This window comes from Pseudorca crassidens, chromosome 11 (assembly GCF_039906515.1).
Source record: "Pseudorca crassidens isolate mPseCra1 chromosome 11, mPseCra1.hap1, whole genome shotgun sequence".
NCBI classification, from domain to species: Eukaryota; Metazoa; Chordata; class Mammalia; order Artiodactyla; family Delphinidae; genus Pseudorca; species Pseudorca crassidens.
Window position 1 is genome coordinate 96147549 of NC_090306.1, and position 18142 is coordinate 96165690.

At 56.0% G+C, this 18142-nt stretch overlaps 1 long non-coding RNA gene and 1 pseudogene across 1 annotated transcript in view; both read left to right on the forward strand.

Moving 5' to 3' along the window:
- Window positions 1-18142, forward strand: part of LOC137202458 (uncharacterized) — a 52063-nt gene that overhangs the window by 227 nt on the left and 33694 nt on the right. The gene's annotated exons all lie outside the window — the stretch shown is intronic.
- LOC137202695 (uncharacterized) lies at window positions 6-1657 on the forward strand (annotated as a pseudogene).

Genomic DNA, 18142 nt, shown 5'->3' on the forward strand with positions numbered 1-18142 from the left:
GTGGGTCCCCGCTCATCCTTCCACCCCTCGGTTCCTCCTCTCGAGGAGGTGTGGTGCCTGTGGCGTCTGTGACTCGGCCTGAGACCCCCTGGGGCAGGGAGGGGTGGCTGTGGAGGGTAGGAAGCCAGGTGTGGGGTCCCACAGCTCCCCTTTCGACTCCCCGCCTCCTCCCCTACCCTCCTTGGCCCAGCTGTGCCAGGATGGGGGTGGGGGGGCAGTGGGTGCTCTGGGTTTGCAGAAAAGCCACACTGGACAGAAGGGGCCTCTCTCTTCCCTTCCCTCTGTCTCTCTCTCCCTCTGTCCCTCTCTTCCTGTTTCCACAGTGCTATGTGGGCTCTCTGCTGAGAGGTGCTGGATGAGGCAGGTGGGCCTGCAGGGGGGCAGGGGTACAGTGCCGTGAGATGCCCAAGGCTGTGCGTGGGTGGGGTACCCCGTGCTGTGAACACACTGCCCACCATGCAGGCAACTCTGATCCCCTCCATCTGTTGCAGGCCCCTGGGGCCCAGCTTTCTCCAGCAGGGGAGGGTGAAGGGTCCATGTGCATCCCTGGAGAGCAGGGAGTTTGGAGAGGGGGAGGGCTCCTGGATGAGGATGGCGGTGCCTCTGCCCTTACCAGAACAACCTTCTGGTCAGCGCCTGCTTCTGCTCCCTTCCCTGCTCGGGGTGGGAGGGGTCCTTTTCCCCCTCATTCCTGACCCTTCCCCAAGGATGCTGGTGACCCCCTTGCCCCACCCTGAATCCCACCTGCCCATTCCGGGTGAGGTGTGATGCCTGGTGCACTCTCTGGCCTGTTCTCTCTCCCCAGCAGGGAGGGCCCAACATGAGAGTATAATGGTGAGGTTCAGGCTTCCTTCCCTGGGCAGAGGCCTTTCAGGAGTATCAGGGTTTTTCTGCGATCCAACCTGGGCTCTGTGAAGCTGGTCCCAGATTTACTCCTCAGATGGGCCCCTGGAGGAGGAGAGCTAATGAAATTCTGTCAGTCAAACGTAAAGCCCAAAGCCCGCTGATGCCCCTGCCTGGCGGAGCTGCTTTGGTTCGCTGTGACCCTTAGCTCCCCGAGTCCTCCTCTTGGGGCACTGGCCCTGCTTTGTGGAAGGCCCACCCTTGGCTCCCCGTCCTGGGTCCCAGTGGCTCATCTGTCCCCTGGGGTGATGAGCATCTTGCCTGGCCTGCCTCTCAGAACACCCCAAGGTGAGACGGTGAAATCTCCTGTTCAGCAGAGCCAGGGCTGAGCAGGGAAGGCACTTTCCCACCTCTAGGCACTGTGAGGGTGAGACCTGCGTGGGCCAGGCTGTCCCCTCACTCGTTCCTCAGGCCTGGGCCCAGCTCCCCGTTTCTGACCAGCTCCCAGCAATCGCCTTGAGTACCGCTTCTAAGTCTCGCTCCACGTTAGGGTCACTGTGGAGTCTTAAAGAAACATTGAAGCCTGGATCCCCTGCAGACTGGCTAATTCTGAATTTCTGGGCATGGGGTCCAGACATGTTTCCTTTTTGAAGCTCTCTGGGAGGCCTTGCTTTCCCTTACTGGGGTCTTTGGAACCCCGAGGTGGCGGTGACCCTCTGCAAGTCCCAAAATCTCCAGGGAGAGGGGAGAGTGCTGGGCTCTGGACCCCAGAGCTGGAGACCAGAACTGCAGTGACCCTGGGGTGTGCAGGGAATTGTGGGGTGTGGCAGGGGAGGGGCTGTGCATTGGAAAGGGGGAGGGCTGAGGGGCACAGGTCAGGGTCAAGGGTACAATACTGACTGAGACAAAAGCTTAGTCTGGGTGAGTGTACGGTGGGGGGGTGGTGGGAGCTCCCCCACCTCTGGACAGGTGTGTTCTTCTGGGTTCGGGTGCAGTAGAAAGAGCATTGGTCTTGGAGTCAGGAAATCCTGCCACTAGTATCCAGATGGCCTTGGGTGGATTATGCTTTTAACCTCTCAGGACTTGCTTTTTGCATGTATAAAATGTTGATGATTTTATATATCACCGTATCCCAAGTGGATGGGAGAATTAAATAAGAATACACAGGGAATTCCCTGGTGGTCCAGTGGTTAGGACTCGGCCCTTTCACTGCTGGGGCCTGGCTTTGATCCCTGTTTGGGGAACTAAGATCCCACCCCATGCAGGGAGGCGAAATTAAAAAAAAAAAGAAAAGAACACACACACATACACATCTGGTGTGGAGTAAGTGCTCCGCAGTTAGTTAGAAAAAGTAGTTTAGGGACCGAGAGGTGGGGAAGGCTCACTTCGGTTCAAGTGCACAGGTGTTCACCTCAGGAGTTTGTAATCTGCCTGTTGAATGCCAGCATCAGACCAGGGCGGTGCGTGATAACCTCCTCACGGGCAGGCCTCTCCTGCTGTGCCCCTCAACAGCGAAGGCCCGCCTTCCACAGCCCCCCTGTGGGCCGGCCCAGCTCCGGGCCGCTCTGTCCCCGGAGTCTCAACAACTCTCTCAGTAGGTGCTGTCATTATTCTCCTTCTAGGAAGGAAACTGAGGCACAGAGACGTTCAGTGATGAGCCCGGGCTCACCTAGCTAATGATGGGAGGGCGCGGCCTGGTGCCCGCAGTTTCCCTCGTAGCCCAGCCTCTGATCATATGCTGCTCTACTGCCTCTGGACCCCAGGCACGGCCCCCCACCGCCTCCCAGGCCTTTGCACTTGCTCTGCGTTTCCCCTCCCCGTCGTCACTGCTTGCAGCCCAGCTCAGAGGCCCTCTCTTCAGGGACGCACTCCAGGACACGCCCTGGTTGGAATTCTTTTCCTGTATTACTTTCCCGTGGAGGAGAGGATGATGGCTTCATAGCTGCCTCACCTCCTCACTGCGCAGCGAGCCGGGCATCCAGGCCCGTCTCCCCTTCCTCCTGGGAGCTCCCCGAGGGCAGGGCCACGCCTTCCTCTTGGTCTTGGCCTCTCGAGGCCCCAGCACAACCTCAGGGAGTCTTCCCTGAGTGGAGTTGCCATCAGAGTTCCAAGGGGAGAAAGATCAGGAAGGTTGGGGTGGGCAGGAGTGGCTTCCTGGAGGTGGAGGGCCTGAGTGCTGGTGGCAGCCGGGGGGGGGGGGCGGGGGGGAGAAGGGGGGAGGACAGCATTCCAGGCCTGTCCCGACAAGCGCTCTCTCCCGTCCCTGTTTCTGGTCCAAGCTGAGGGTTGAGGACCTGCGCCAGGAAGGCAGCTCCTGGGGCCTGCGTCTTCCTTCCCTCCCAACCGCACCCACTCCGGGAACAAGGAAGCCGGGGCCAGTGCCCAGCGCTGCCTCAGGGCAGTTGGCCTCTGCCCTCTTCTTAGAAGCCCTGAGCAGAGACTGCTCCTTCCTGTCATCTGAACCCAGCTGCCGGAAAGCCCTTCCTGGTGTCTCCCCAAACCTCACGCTGCAGTGAACTTTTGTGAATGTGCCCTCTGTGCGGGGCACTGAGCCAGGAGCTGGGGTAGGGAGGTGCTGGAGGCCAGACCTTGCTTCGAGGAGCTCAGACTTTGATGAGAGAGACCTGCATGGAAACCCAGAACCCTGGCACGGCCGAGGTCCTCCATGGCCAAACGGGGGTGAGGGAGGTCAAGTCCCAGCCGGGCTGTGGGGGTCCTGTGTTGCCTCTGTCGCCTTCTTCCCTCTCTAGGCCTCAGGTTCCCAATCTATAAAATGAGAGGCAGGCTAAGTTATCTCCGAGGGCATTTCCAGATTCAACAGCCTGTGAATTTTATTTCAAAACAAGAGGCCAATGCCTGACCCAGTGTTTCCGAGGTGCTGCCTCAGGGCCCTCGGTGTTCCTTAGACATTGATCGGCATCTCTTGAAGAGACAGTTCTGTGGTCTAGTAAGTTTGGGAAATACTGCTTTCCACTTTGTCTTGTTAAAGATGCAGGGCCTTTGAGGGTGTTGAAAGTTCTAAGTGCTGCAGATAAGAAACGATCTTTGTTTGTTTGTTTGTTTATTTTTGGCTGCGGGGGGGTCTTCGTTGCTGCCTGCGGGTTTTCTCTAGTTGCGGCGAGTGGGGGCTACTCTTCGTGGCGGTGCGCGGGCTTCTCATCGTGGTGGCTTCTCTTGTGGCGCACGGGCTTAGTTGCTCCACGGCATGTGGGATCTTCCCAGACCAGGGCTCGAACCCGTGTCCCCTGCATTGGCAGGCGGATCCTTAACCACTGCGCCAACAGCGAAGCCCCAAGAAATGGATCTTTGTTTAAAATACCCCAACTCCTCTTCCTCCTTATCCTTCTCCTAACGCCTTTCCTCTGACTCTGGTCCTTTTCTCTCCTCCTTCCTTTCTCCTAAGAGTCGAGAAGAAGGTGGCGTGCTCCCGTGAGGAGCCTGGGTGTCCCGTAGGGCATGGTCCTCAATTCCCTGGAGGGCAGGGAGTTTGGAGAGGGGGAGGGCTCCTGGATGAGGACACCGGTGCCTCTGCCCTTACCAGAACAACCTTCTGGTCAGCGTCTGCTTCTGCTCCCTTCCCTGCTCGGGGTGGGAGGGGTCATTTTCCCCCTCATTCCTGACCCTTCCCCAAGGATGCTGGTGACCCCCTTGCCACACTCACTCCCCTCAGTGCAAGCACAGAGCTCCACCACCCCCATGCCCCCTTTACCCCCGCCCTTGACCGAAACTGCAGCCACGTCTCCTCTCCCTGCCACCCTGTGTGGCCCGAACCCCGCAGGCCAAGCCCCGCCCACAGGACGCCTTGCCTGTTGGTCGAGGCATGGAGCCTCCCCTGTGCCCTGACTCCGTCACCTTTCCAGCAGGACATTGTGCCTGCGGGGCTGTGGGTCTGTGAGCTGTCTTTCTCACCTTCCTCTACGGCGCCTGGCACACAGAAGGTGCACAGTGATGCAGATGAACGAGTGCCCTGCAGGTCGATGAACATACACAGGCAGCGAGGTGTGGGGCTCTCGAGTCAGGCAGCTCAGGGTCTGAATCCTGGCGGCCCCGCTCCCTAGCTGTGTGTCCTTGGCAAATGCCTTAATGCCTCTGAATCTCAGTTTCCTTCCAAGTCAGGGTGAGGATTAAGGCAGATCATGTGTGTAAACACTTAGGACAGTGCCTGGCACATTATGGGGCTCGGTAAATGGCAGCCATTGTTATTAGCATCTCGGGGATCTGCCTCAAAGCGTGGCTGTCGGTTGACCTTGGGTTTGATAGAAGTCACTGCTTCTTGTCCCGTCCAAGCGCTGTTATTAGATGTTCTCCCATCGGCAGGTTCATCATCCCACTAAACAAAAGCAGAAAGGGAAGTGATTGGCTGAGGTCACATGACCGTTTGGTCTTGGAACTTGACCTCTCTGCCAGGACTTTTTGCCCCAGGTTTCCTGAAGACCCACCCTCGGCTGTCTGTGAGGTAATAAAGAGAGGCGAGCGCTCAGCTTGTGTTCAGGGAGCTTGTGGACGAGCTGGGAGTCGGTTCATTCATTCAGACTTTCCCACACACCTATTAGGCAGACTTGAGTGAGGATGAAGAGAGTGGAGACGGTGGAGGAAAGAAAGGATGGGTGAGGAGGGCTGAGGGTGGCCTTTATCAGATGGGACTCCTGGTGTTGTCCCTGGAGGGGCTGCTGCTCTGAGCAACAACTGGGCAGCTTGTGGGGAGGGGCTTATCCAGGTTTGCCAGTTTAGGAGGTGACTGGAAAAACCCGAGTCTTCCCATTCTGGATTCCCTGTCCTTTTTGTCCTCCAGGGCATTGCCCAGGACCAGGCTGTGGATGCCAGATGGCAGGGGACTGGGCTGGGTGTACATGGAACCAGGGATGCCCGTTTGAGGTTGGTGCTGTGAGTGCATCCCTGCTCTCGCGAGGTTACCTCTGTTCCCTGAAAGTGAAAATGGGTGATCCGGTGGGATTTCAGTGTTTGTGTGAGCTTGGAGGACAGCCTCCCCACAGTGAGATGACTTTATCCTTTGTCGATGTCACTTTATAATGAAGAAAGGAGCTGAGTGATGAGAAGCCTGAGACCCAGAGCCAGAGAGACCAGGGTTCAAATCCAGTCCTTGCCCCACTAACCAGCAGCGGGCTCGCGCCAGTCCTGTAATCTTCCTGTGCCTCAGTTTGCTCATCTGTAAAATGAGGATAACACTGCCTGCCTCATGGGAATGCAAAGGTGAAAGAAACAAGGAAGGGCGGGTGCTTAGCACGGTGCCTGGGACGAAAGGCAGGCCTTTTGGTCATTGCCTTCTCTACTCATCTCAACTGCTGCCTGCTGCCCAGCATTTTCCAGGTCGTGTCAGGTAAAATAATGCCGTGGATATAATGCACCCAGGAAAATCTCTTCCTTTTCTAGGGGCGAGAGTTGTACTTACTGCGATAAGAGCACAGGACTCGGCACAGCCCTGGGGGTGCTCTGGTTCGAGCAGAAAGTGTAATATATCCTTGAGGCTGCCAGGCACGGGGATTTTGTGTCCAGGTGGCAGGCTGAGAAGTCAGAGTTTGAAGATCTCCTGTTGGGGCTACAACCCTGAGTGGAAGTCTCCGTGCCTCAGCTTTGGCAGGTGCAGTGGGAGGAGCTGCTTCTGACTCTGCCAAGGTCTCCACTCTTGCTGTGTGACGTTGGGCAGGTCAGCCACCCTCTCTGGGGCCTCTCATTCCTTCATCTGTACAATGCAGGAGTTGGCCTCTGAGATATCTGGGGGTGCTTTCAGATTTACTGTCAGGGGTTTCGGGATTCTATAGGAAAATGCTCGTATCTGGTTTTGTCTCCCTGAGGCAGCTGCTAAGGTCTGGGCATGTGAACATATAGCAGGTGCTCAGTGAGTGCTAGTTGAATCTCATTGACCGGGGAGAGAACTCACTGACAGCCCCGCCCCACGTCTCCTCTCCCGAGAGAGCCTGTCCACTGGCCTGCATCCCAGCATCCTGTTAGCCCTTTGCGGGCAGGACCCTCAGTTCACTCTCCGTGGTCAGCCATTCACCCATTTGTTCTAATGCACATAGATGCCACAGACACACGTGCACGTAGGGGAATAAAACCTCAGATTGCAGATGGATCAAATAAATGTTTCCTTCTCATGGCTCCTAGGGTCAAAATCCCAAACCTTTAGCCTGGTCTGGCATGACCTGGCCCCACTCTCAACCCCAGACTCCAGCCAGAGTGGCCACCCTCCACCTCCCTAAACTCAGGCCTCTGAGCCCCCAGGGATGCCCTCCCTCCGCTGAATGCGCTTCCACCATCACCTCGTTGGCTTCTCCTTTGGGCTCAGCCTAAAGGTCTGCAGAGTCACCTCCCCAGTCCTCCAGTGTCAGTTATCCTTTCTGACAGCCCCCTGTTGAGTCAAAACCCATCATCTCTTCACTCCCTGTCCTCACCCCCACCCCCACCAGTTAGACAATGAGACTAGACAGAGCTTCACGGGCCATCGAGGCCAGCCCCTCACTGCTCAGATGGGGAAACTGAGGCCCAGAAGGGCGAGAGCACGGCACTCACTGCAACTTATGATCATATATTTATTTATTTATTGTGAGATTATTTCTTCTTCTTCTTCTTTTTTTTTTTTTTTTTGGTGGTCTGTGCCATGGCTTATGGGATTTTAGTTCCCTGGCCAGGGATCAAACCTGGGCCCTCGGCAGTGAGAGCGCAGAGTCCTAACCACTGGACCTCCAGGGAATTCCCGAGATGATTTATTCATTGTCTCTCCTCCCACAAGGATGTCAGCTTCATGAACCCCTGGTGATCAGCTGAGCGCCTGGCACACCAGAGGTGCCCAGTAAATGAATGAATGAATGAGTGAACAAACATAGCCTCATGGGGAGGATAGGTGGGGAGAGGACTGGAGAGGTGATGAGAGGGGAGAGGCTGCGGGTCAGAGGAGGAGACTCATCCAGGGTCTCTCATGTGATGGAGGCAAGTGTCTTGATTCCCAGGCCAGTGTTCTTCCTCCTTCTGGAACGCGGGGCGCCTGGAGGGTCAGGCTAGGTTTCGTGGGACACCTAAAGCCCCTGAGGATGTAGGGAAGGGGTGGAGGGGATGGGGCATCTGAGCCAGTTTCCCAGCCAGCTCCACCCCTTCCCCCAGCAGGCAGGAAGGACAGGGCAGATCTGTCAGCTTCAGACACCACCGCTCCGGGGGACCCAGCCCTGAGCCCAAGGAGGCTGAGGGAAAGAGCGGAGGGTGTGTGTGGGGGGGGGCTGGGGGGCAGGAAGCACGCGTGTCTTCTCCCCCTCCCTCCTGCCCCACCCTCCACCCCCATCTCTGGCTAGAGCTGGCAGCCCCAGGCCTTGGCACTAGGGGGACGGGGGCAGGGAAATGGGGGATAGAAATCCCATTCTGGCCCAATGCCTTCCTCTCCCCTATTTGATTTCTGGGTCTGAGGATGGCGACTGCCCTGGCTACCCCTGGAGAGTTGGATCCAGAGCCTTGAGGCTAGAGGGACAGAGGGAAAGGGAGAGGGCACTGCCCACTTCAGCCCTTCCTGTGTGCCTGGCACTGTGCGGACCACCCTGTGACCCCGGGCTGGGACCGGGGAGGCCTCACTGTGAGGCCCGGCTCTGCAGGGAACTGTGCTGTGACCTTGGGGTGGGGCACAGCCCCTCTCTGGCCACCAGCATCCTCCTCATCTGTCAGTGTGGTCCAAACCTGGCGTCGCTGCAAGCTCATTGGAGAGCTTGTTGTAAACACTGATTCCTAGGTCTTATTCCAAGTCGTAGATTTGGGTGGGATTTCCTTTTGAAAGTTCCACTGTGATTATGCTGCAGCTGGTGGGGGAACTACTGGAAGAGATGGTCCCTAAGGCCCCCATCCTCAGCCTCAAATCTCCAGCCTCTTGGGCAGGCCGCTCCTCTGGACTTCCGTGGTGCCCTCCTGCCTGCTGTGTCCTGAGAGGCTCGGCTCAGGCCCTCCAAAGCCAATGGCCGAGTCCTCCTGCGTGGCGCGGGAGCACGGTAGGTGTGCAGGCTGCAGGGGCCCATGGGGGCTGTGTGGACCTGCTAGAAACGCAGAGGAGCCTGGGAGGGGCCTGAGCAGCGCAGCCAGGGCTGCCCCCACTGCGTCCGCCCCTCCTCTTCCTCCTGACCTTCGCTTTCTCCCTTTTCCTCTTCTGTCACCGCCTCTTGTCCACGGCCTGGTTTTTCTCTCTGCTTTGACTTCCTTCTCTCCCTCCATCACTTCCACTTTTCTTCTTTATGTCCGCAGCCCGCCCCCTCTGGGAAGCTCCCTCATTTTGAACCTGCATTTGGTGGTTCTGTCTTGGCATCCTTCCCTTTCCGGCCCTCTCTGCCCCTGGCTGGAGTTGTCTATGTCCTCATGCTCTCTCTCCAGCCTCTGGGTCTGCTCTCAGAATCTCATCTTTCTGTCTGTCTCTACCTCTCTGTTTCTCTCTATATCTCTGGCTCACCCCCCTACCGTCCCTCACCTGCCCTATCGCTGTCTACCGGGAAGTCTGGGGAGGCTGCCAGGGAGTAGAGGGCCCTGGGAAAATGAGAAAAGTGGGGAGAGGCGACTTAGAGAGACCGAGATTTGTGCGAACGAACGCGGCAGAGCAGCTCTCGGGGCCAAGGGTGCTGGGCTTCCTGCCCCGACCTTCAGGGTCCTCCCCGCCTGGCTCCAGCCCACCTCTCCAGCTTGTTTCACCCCAGGCCACCTTGCCCGGTCCACTGCCATGCCCTGGTCCCCCTGTTGCTCCCTCGGGTCTGTGCCAGCACCTCGTCTCCCTCTTTCTATTTCCAGCATCACCGCCGCTGCCTCTGAGGCCTTCCCTCCGCCCCACCCCTACCCCCTGCCCCGTGCTCCCACAGCACTGAGTCTGGGTTGGGGCCAGGCAGGAGATGAGGCCAGAGGATGAGTTCAAGCCTCCCTGGGACGGTCCTCATTGAGTCAGACCCAAGGATCTGTACCTTATTCTGGGGCAAGAGGCAAAGGTTGCAGATATTGGTGGCAGAGCAGGTCTTTGGGTTCCCTTTGTGCGTGAGTTTTCCAGCGCCCAGAGAGCCAAGATGATTTGCTCAAGGTCGCACAGCAGGCCTGCAGGACTTGGACAGCAGCAGGGGAGGGTGGAACGTGGAAACGGAGGGAGTATGGGGAAGGAGACAGTGTCTCGGTCCAAAAGCCAGGGACCTGGGGACGGGGCTGTGCTACAGACTTGCGGAGGGACGGGGACCGTGCTCTCGCCCTTCTGGGCCTCAGTTTCCCCATCTGAGCAGTGAGGGGCTGGCCTCGACGGCCCGTGAAGCTCTGCGCAGTCTCGTTGTCTAAGCTGGTGGGGGTGGGGGTGAGGACAGGGAGTGAAGAGATGGTGGGTTTTGACTCAACAGGCCAGTTCCTCCCTGTCCTCCAGGCTCAGAGGATCAAAAGAGGCCACGGGCACCTCTTGTCTCTCCTCAGTGACCTGCCCGGACAGGTGGTGTCGGGCGGGCCTCTGGTCCTGTTAACCCCCTCGGGGCCAGGGCGGGGCCAGGGTGGGGCCGAGGGTCCAAGCCTCCCAGCTGCCCCTTGAAGGAGCGTCTCAGGGGGCCAGAGACATCAGGCTGGCCCGGGGGGAGGCTGTAGGTCCTGGGCCTCCCACACTGCGGGGGAGAGGCCTTCTGGCCACCAGGGTCTGGCGAGAGCCTCAGGCTCCCCCGGGAAGGTGAGGGTGGCCCTGCTCTCCCATCGCGGGGACTTCATTCCAGGAGCTTGGGCTGGAGGGGCCCCTGTTTCTCCTAGATGCCCTCTCTGCACCTCATCCCCTGCTGGCCCCATGGCCCCGGGTTTGGGGACATGCAGAGGAGTGGCCAGGAGAAGGGTTAAGTCAGGAACTCTTGGGATGGCTTTGGGCACGGCTATTCCTCCGGGAGAGGAGAACAAGGGGCCCATTCTCTGTGTGGGAATTAATAGCAAAGAGTCATCTGGGGTGTCATTCAAGCCCTGATCGGCTCCCAGAGGAATGCAAGAGAGAGAGAGAGAGTAAAAGAGTTGGGGTGGGGGTGGGGGGAGGGGCCTGAGGCAGAGATGTCAGAGGAAGGGCATCGGGGTCCGCTGGGAACAGGAGCCCGCCCTGGCGGGTGGGTCCATGGCCCTAAGATGAGTGTGGCTTTTCGTCACACATGTGCCCCTGCCCCACTCGGGATGGAGACCCCGTCCCGTCATTCCCTCACCAAGGGTCTCCTCCTTCTGTCTTCCCTCTTTCCCAGAATGGCTGCGCCCTCCATCCCCACGTGACTGTCTTCCCTGAGGCCTGGAACTCTGCCTGGGCTATGGGCCTGTCAGGGCGGGCCATCGGCTTTGCTCTCCTGGGCGCCCCCAGTCAGAGTCCGTGTTTGCCTAAGGGTCCCTGGTGTTCCCTCTGGAAACACGGACTGCCAGCCTGGGCTCCTGACGTGTACCCTCTGTCCCAGGGTCCAGTGTCCTGGCTCCAGGTCCAGCGCAGACACATTCCTGTCTGGTGACAGCAGGCACCTTCAGCTGTGTGCTCGTGGTAGGCACTGGGACGGCTGCAGCCACCACGAGGCCTCAGCCTCCCCTCGCTGTGTCAGCCTCGGCTGTAGCCCGTGCGTGAGGTCCTGCAGGCCTCCGAGGCCTCTTGAATGTCACGGCCTAAGGACGGGCCTTGGAGAAGCTCCAGGTCAAACTCCTGTTTTTGCAGACCTGCAGGCTGAGGCCCAGGAAGACACTGCCTGCCCCCGGGTCATTTGTCTCTCAGCCCAGTGCCCTGACTCCACCCCACTGAGGGCGTCCCAGGCCACTGGGCAAAGGTTGGGGGCTTTAGGGCGATGGGAGCAGGGCTCCTGCCTCCTGCCTGTGTGACGGGAGTGGAGCTCGCTAGTTTCTTGAGCCCGCGGGGGGTGGGGGGGTCTCGTCTGTAAATGAGGTCATGTAACACTCAACTGGCAGCTTTGTTGTGAGGTAAGAGAAGGTAACAGGTGTACAGTGCCTGACACGGACGTAGGCTGCGGAGCGCTGTTGCGATTTGTATGGCGATTATCGTCATTATTGGAGGTCTGGGCAGCGTCCGCTGCCCTCGGACTGAAAGGCACACCTGCACACCGTTTGCCTGAATCCGCTCCGGGCGGGCTGTGTGCTCTTGGGCGAATCGTAGGAAGCCCATGGTTGCTGCTCCTGGGCTGTGGTTTCGGTGGGGGTGAGATTCCCAGCCCCCAAACCTCCTGGTGTCAGCATCATTTCCACACCTGGTGACCCATCCTGCTGGTCCTTCTAGAACTTGGTGCCTCTCCCCCGATAGCCTGGTGCAGGGAAAGAGTGTGCAGCCATTCTGGGAGCTCTGGAAAGCTCTAGGCCTCCGTTTTCTCCTCTGTAACAGGTAGACTCTGGGCATGTTGAAGCTGAAGGGATTTAGAGGTTGTCCAGTCGGATCCCCTCATGGTAGAGATGGGGAACGGAGGTCCAGAAAAAAGAGGGGCTTTTCTGAGGTACTGAGAGATGAGAAGAGCTTGCAAGCCCCTCTGCACTTGGCTGGAGTCTAGACTCCTGGGTCCTGGTCCAAACTCTGCCTCGAGCAGCCAAGTGGGCCTGGAAAATTCCATACCCCCAGCTGGGATGGAGAGAGGGTCAACTGAAAGAAAGGAGAGGGAGCCTTTGGCAAACTGTCAAGTGCTTGTTATCTGGGGGGTTATCAGGAGGGCCCCTTTGGGACCCCGCTGGCCTAGAGGCCCTGGGAGGACGACAGCAGTTGGCCAGGCCTGTCCCCGTGCTCTTCTACAAACCCCGTTTAGGGGTCTAGGTCCAGAGACTGCTGGACTGAGGCCCCTCCCAGAGGGACAGACTCAACTTGGGTGAGAGGTGGAGGCAGCCCAGGAGTTCCCTGCCCAGCCTGGGAGGTGGGCCCCGTGTTGGAAGGTGACATTCGCCAACATCCTCAAAGTGAAGGGCAGGCTGATGAGGTCCCACTGTCTCACTGCTCTGGGCTCAGTCCCTGCCCTTGAGGAGCTCATAGCCTGGTGACCTTGGCACTCGTTATATTAGCTCTAGTTCTCAGCCTAGCGCTTGGGACGTGGTACTAGGGAAACGTTTATGGGATTGAATGGGGTGATGGTTGAGACAACCCCGCTGCTGGCAAGATGAAGTGTACAGATGGAGGCAAGGTCCGTGTCCTGCCTGGAAGCAGAGCAATGGACGTGGAGTAAGTGAGGAGCGATGGCTGGGCCCTGCGGCCGGTGGGGGGTGGTGGTGACGGTGGGCGGGGTGGTGACGGAGGGTGGGGTGGTGACGGAGGTCGAGGACAGGGAGTCAGGCAGTCCTGAGTTTATGTCCTCACTCTGTGACCTCCTACTTGCAAGCTAGTTCCCTGCTCTGAGGCTCAGTTTCTTTATCTGTCAAATAGGGATAATAGGATCTATTTCAAGGTGTTGTCCTGAGACTCAGCAAAGGTAAAACATGCGTGTTCTCAAGTGCGTGCACGCTGGGCACTCACACAGTGTGACATGAACAGAGGTCTTTGGAGAGAACGGATATAAATTACAGAAACATTTTATAGAGACACAGTTGACAGATACAGAAATAAATACAAGTTGCATTGTCTTAGATTCATAGAGACGAAAGATAGATTTTTAGGGGAATTCATGAATGTACTCATTCTGTGGACAGTGCCTGAGTGCCTGCTCCATGCTGCCTGTCTGCTGGCCACCAGGGATACAGAGGGGAATCAGGCACTGCCCCTTGACCTTGAGGTTCATGGTCCTGAGGAGGAGATGGTAGACAAACACCTAATTCATTGTACCCAGTAGTGGTCAGCCTTGGGGGCTGACAATACCAGGGGGTATCTTCTTAACTTTTGGCGGGGAAGGCTTTTCATTGACCCCAAAAAAGTTTGAGAACTAAAGAAAAAATCACTAGCTTCAAAGTATGTGAAGAAAATGGCAAAATAGAAATTAATCAAAATTTCAAATGAAGAATCACAAAAGTCCTTTAAAACTTGTTTAAAGCTAAATGATTATATTTATTGGGTTGGCCAAAAAGTTCATTTGGGTCTTTCCGTAACTAACATCTTACAGAAAAATCGGAATGAACTTTTTGGCCAACCCAATATTATGTGATGTGAATACATTTTAATGTGTTTGATATGATGCAGGATCAGTTTGGTACCCTCTTATGAAATGATTCTACACACCAGGGACTAAGAGTGCTTAGCAAAGGGAGCTGTGCCTGTGGCAATCAAGGAAGGCTTCTCAGTGGAGGTGATATTTGGGGGCAAACCTTAGAGAGAAGGGGTTGAACAGAGGGAAAAGCAGCCTGATGACAATTGAAGTAGAAGCAGCCTAGTGGCAACTGAAGCAAAGGCACAGAGAAAGGGAAGCACATGGAGAATTTGGGAGAAGAGCAAGGTGTTTTGGACCTGGGGTATGGAGAACAGGGGAGGGTCCAGAGTGACACTAGAAAGGTTGGCAGGGGACTTTATCTTGAGGACAGTGGGGAGCCATGGAGAAATTTTAAGGAGAGGGGGGTGGTGACACAGTCAGACTTGTTCACTCTCAGAGCATCATGGAAGATGCATGCTGCGGGGGAGGAGAGGGAGGTGCTGGAAGAGACTGGAGGCAGGGAGGCCAGTTGAGAGGCTGAGGTGTTAATCCCAGTGAAAGATGATGAGGACCTGTGCTGGAACAGGGCCAAGATGGAGAGAGAAGGGGAGGAGAGATTTAAGAAATAATCAGGCAGTGGTTGGAGTGAAAGATGCTGCTGGAAACAGGTGGTGATACCAACACCTGCTATTCCCCGAGTGCTCTCTGTGGGCCTGGCGCTTTCGTGACGTATCTCCTGGCTGAATCCTCATAACAGGAGACAGGTTTCACTTAACGGAAATCTGCATCGTGTGATCCTTCAACTAACCATAGTCCTAGGTGCCCTGCGTTTAAAAAAATGTTGGGGAATTCCCTGGCGGTCCACTGGTTGGGACTCCATGCTTTCATTGCTGAGGAAGAGAGTTCAGTCCCTGGCTGGGGAACTAAGATGCCGCAAGCCGCGTGGATGGCCAAAAAAGTCAAAAAACATGTAACTGAGATATAGACAAATTAGGAAATATAGAGAAACAAAAAGAAGAAAGTAAAACTCACTCTTAATCCCATTGTTCAGAGAGTGGTAACAGTTTGATGTAAATGTTTCCACACTTTTATCCCTGCGTGTGTGCAGCTATGTGTACATCTGAATGTGTCTGTGTGTCTGTGTGAGCAGTTCAACGCACATTAGATGAGCTTGTCTCTAGGTGGAGGACATAGTAGATGTTTGGGGTTTATCTGTGTACATGTGCGTATCTGAGAGTTTGGGTTTACATCAGCTTCACGGGCAGCAAGCTGTTCTGGTCCTTATTTTTTTTTTTTTAATAAATTTATTTATTTATTTATTTTTGGCTGTGTTCGTTCTTTGCCGCCGCGCGGGCTTTCTCTAGTTGCCGCGAGCGGGGGCTACTCTTCGTTGGGGCACGCGGCTTCTCATTGCGGTGGCTTCTCGTTGTGGAGCGTGGGCTCTAGGTGCGCAGGCTTCAGTAGTTGTGGCACATAGGCGCAGTCTCAGTAGTTGTGGTGCAAGGGCTTAGCTGCTCTGCGGCATGTGGGATCTTCCCGGATCGAACCCGTGTCCCCTGCGTTGGCAGGCGGATTCTTAGCCACTACGTCACTAGGGAAATCCCATGGGTTCTTATTTATTTTTGCTCACTGGATCTGTCAGGGACTGAGAGAAGCTGGCTGAAGTCCCCTATTCTTAGCATGCTTCAGTTTCTCCTTGAATCTTCTCTAGTTTTCACTTTATCGATGTTGACACTATGTTATTTGGTGCATAAATATTTATATTTTTATATCCTTATTATGTTCAGTTTTAGCTTTATAAATTTCACTTTCTCATCATTGTTAATGCTTTCTGACCTAAATTTAACTTCGTCAGATCATAAGGTTGCAAGCCCTGGTCATCGGTGTTTTCTTGGTATGCCCTCCCCGTCAGCAAACAAATACACACTGTAGATATTTAAACGTTTGAACTCCAGAGGCCAACAGAACTGAGTTGGAATCCTGATTCTGAGATTCACTGGGTGTGTGGCTGGGGGTGAGTCCCTTAATATTTTGAATCTTCAGTTTCAATGAAAGAGACTAATAACCACTTCACAGCGTTATCGTGACTAGAGGAGAAAAGTCTTGCATTAAAAATAAAAGGTTGTTGGGACTTCCCTCGTGGTTAGGACTCCCCGCTTCCACTAAAGGGGGCCGGGCTCCGTCCCCGGTCAGGGAACTAGGATCCGGCATGCTGTGCAGCATGGCCAAAAAATTAAAAAAGAAATACAATAAAAAAAAAGGGACTTCCCTCGTGGTCCAGTAGTGAAGAATCCACCTTCCAATGCGGGGGACGCGGGTTCGATCCTTGGTCGGGGAACTAAGATCCCACATGCCACGGGGCACCGAAGTCCACGCACCACAACTACTGAGCTCTCGAGCCTCAACTAGAGAGAGAAAACCCACACGCCACAACTAGAAAGAAGCCCGCGTGTCACAACTAGAGGGAAACCCCGAGCGCCTCAACGAAGGGACCGCGTGCTGCAACTAAGACCCGATGCAGCGAAAAACATAAGGAAAAATAAATAAATAAAAAAATAAAAGATTGTTACGAGTGGGCACCCGCTGTCTGCAGGACCTTGTGCTGTGGGGAATTCGAGGATTTCTGAGTAGCCGCTTACAGTGTTCCTGGGTTGAGAGCACTTTCCTATGCAGAACTGAAAACAGTGCCAGGTGGGGCACCCGATTTCTGCACAAGTGGCTGGGAGAAGGGCTGCTGGAGCTTGGAGGATGGAGACAAGAAGCCCAAAAGTCTTTGGGGAAGGCTCGAAAAATCTGGAAGGAACTTGGATTTTACTAGTAACAAGAGCTCCATTTTTCACTGAATAAAACCAAGAGGTCCAGTGAGGGTCAGGGACGAGCCTGAGGTCACCAGTGGTGAGCTCAGCTTGGGAACTTGAACCTGACTCCTGACTTGAGGTCCAGCACACAGTGCCGGGCACCCTGGGAGCCTGCGGGGAGCAGTAAGACAGCAGTGACTGTGTCTTTGGCCGGCCCCCACCCCTTCCTCACTGGGTCTTCTGACAGCACCTGCCCCAGACTGCAGGGTAGGGGCACCTCCTGAGAGGGCAGGGGGCGGAGGGAAGCAGGTAGACCTATGCTCGGGGACATAGCAGACCCTGAGGGGTGGCAGGGTGGCTGCCGGGCAGGAGGGGGCACCCAGCTGCAGGGACCGGGGTCTTAACCTGTGAGGATGAGCCAGAAAAAAGAAGGCCCTGGGCTCAGAGGAGGTGGGGAGAGGGGCAGGAGCCATGGTTGCCGTGGTAGCTTCCTCCTTCTTGGTGGAGAAGCCGAAGCGTCTGGTGGTCAGAGGCGGGGGATCAAGCTGGGCCGTGCCTCCAAGCCCCGCTTCCACAACTGCTAGATGAGGGTGGGAGTGATGCCTCCCAGGGGTTCTGGTGGGGGGCAAACAACAGAGCTGGGGCCATGGGGCCTCTGGTTCCCAAGAAGGCGGGCCTGGGGCACTCAGCTCCTTACAGGTGCCGTGCACACGCAGCAGGCCCTGTAAATACTTGCCGAATAATGAACAGTGAACACGTGAATGCCTGAGTGAGGGAGAGAGGGAACTAAAACTAGTTGTAGCTGAGGCTGATTTCTGTCCTGAGAACATTGTGAATTACAGTATTGTCGGCTCCCTGCGACCCGCTGGCAGGATCACGCCCCACTCAGAGTGTGGTCTGCGTGTTACCACATTCCCCCTTGTCTCTCTCTCTCTAACTCCCTGCCGCCCCCCCTCTTTTGTTTTGGCCAGACCACGCAGCATGTGGGATCTTAGATTCCCAATCAGGGATTGAACTTGTACCCCGTGCAGTGGAAGTGCGGAGTCTTAATCACTGCACCACCAGGGAGGGCCCCCCTGCCCCCTTTTTAATGAAGCCATTTGTATTTTATGGACCTTTCTACTGTCTCTCTTGGACCAAGGCAGAGAGAACACCAAGAGGAAACCAGGAAGGTTCTCGTTGTTGTTGTTATAAGATCTGGTTCAACCTCTGGAATTGGGGTAGGGGCGGGGCCTGGAATCCAGTGGTTGGGAGGAATCGGGGTGTAGCTGTCAGGTGTGACCAGAAGCTGAGACCTGGTGACCCAGTCCCTGGGGAGGAGATGGCAGAGCACACTGGTTAAGAACAAGGCTCTGGAGTAACCCTGGGCACGCTCAACCTCCCCGTGCGTCAGTTTCCCCATCTGTAAAGTGGGGAGAATTACAGTGCTCCTTCTGGAGCTCACTGTGA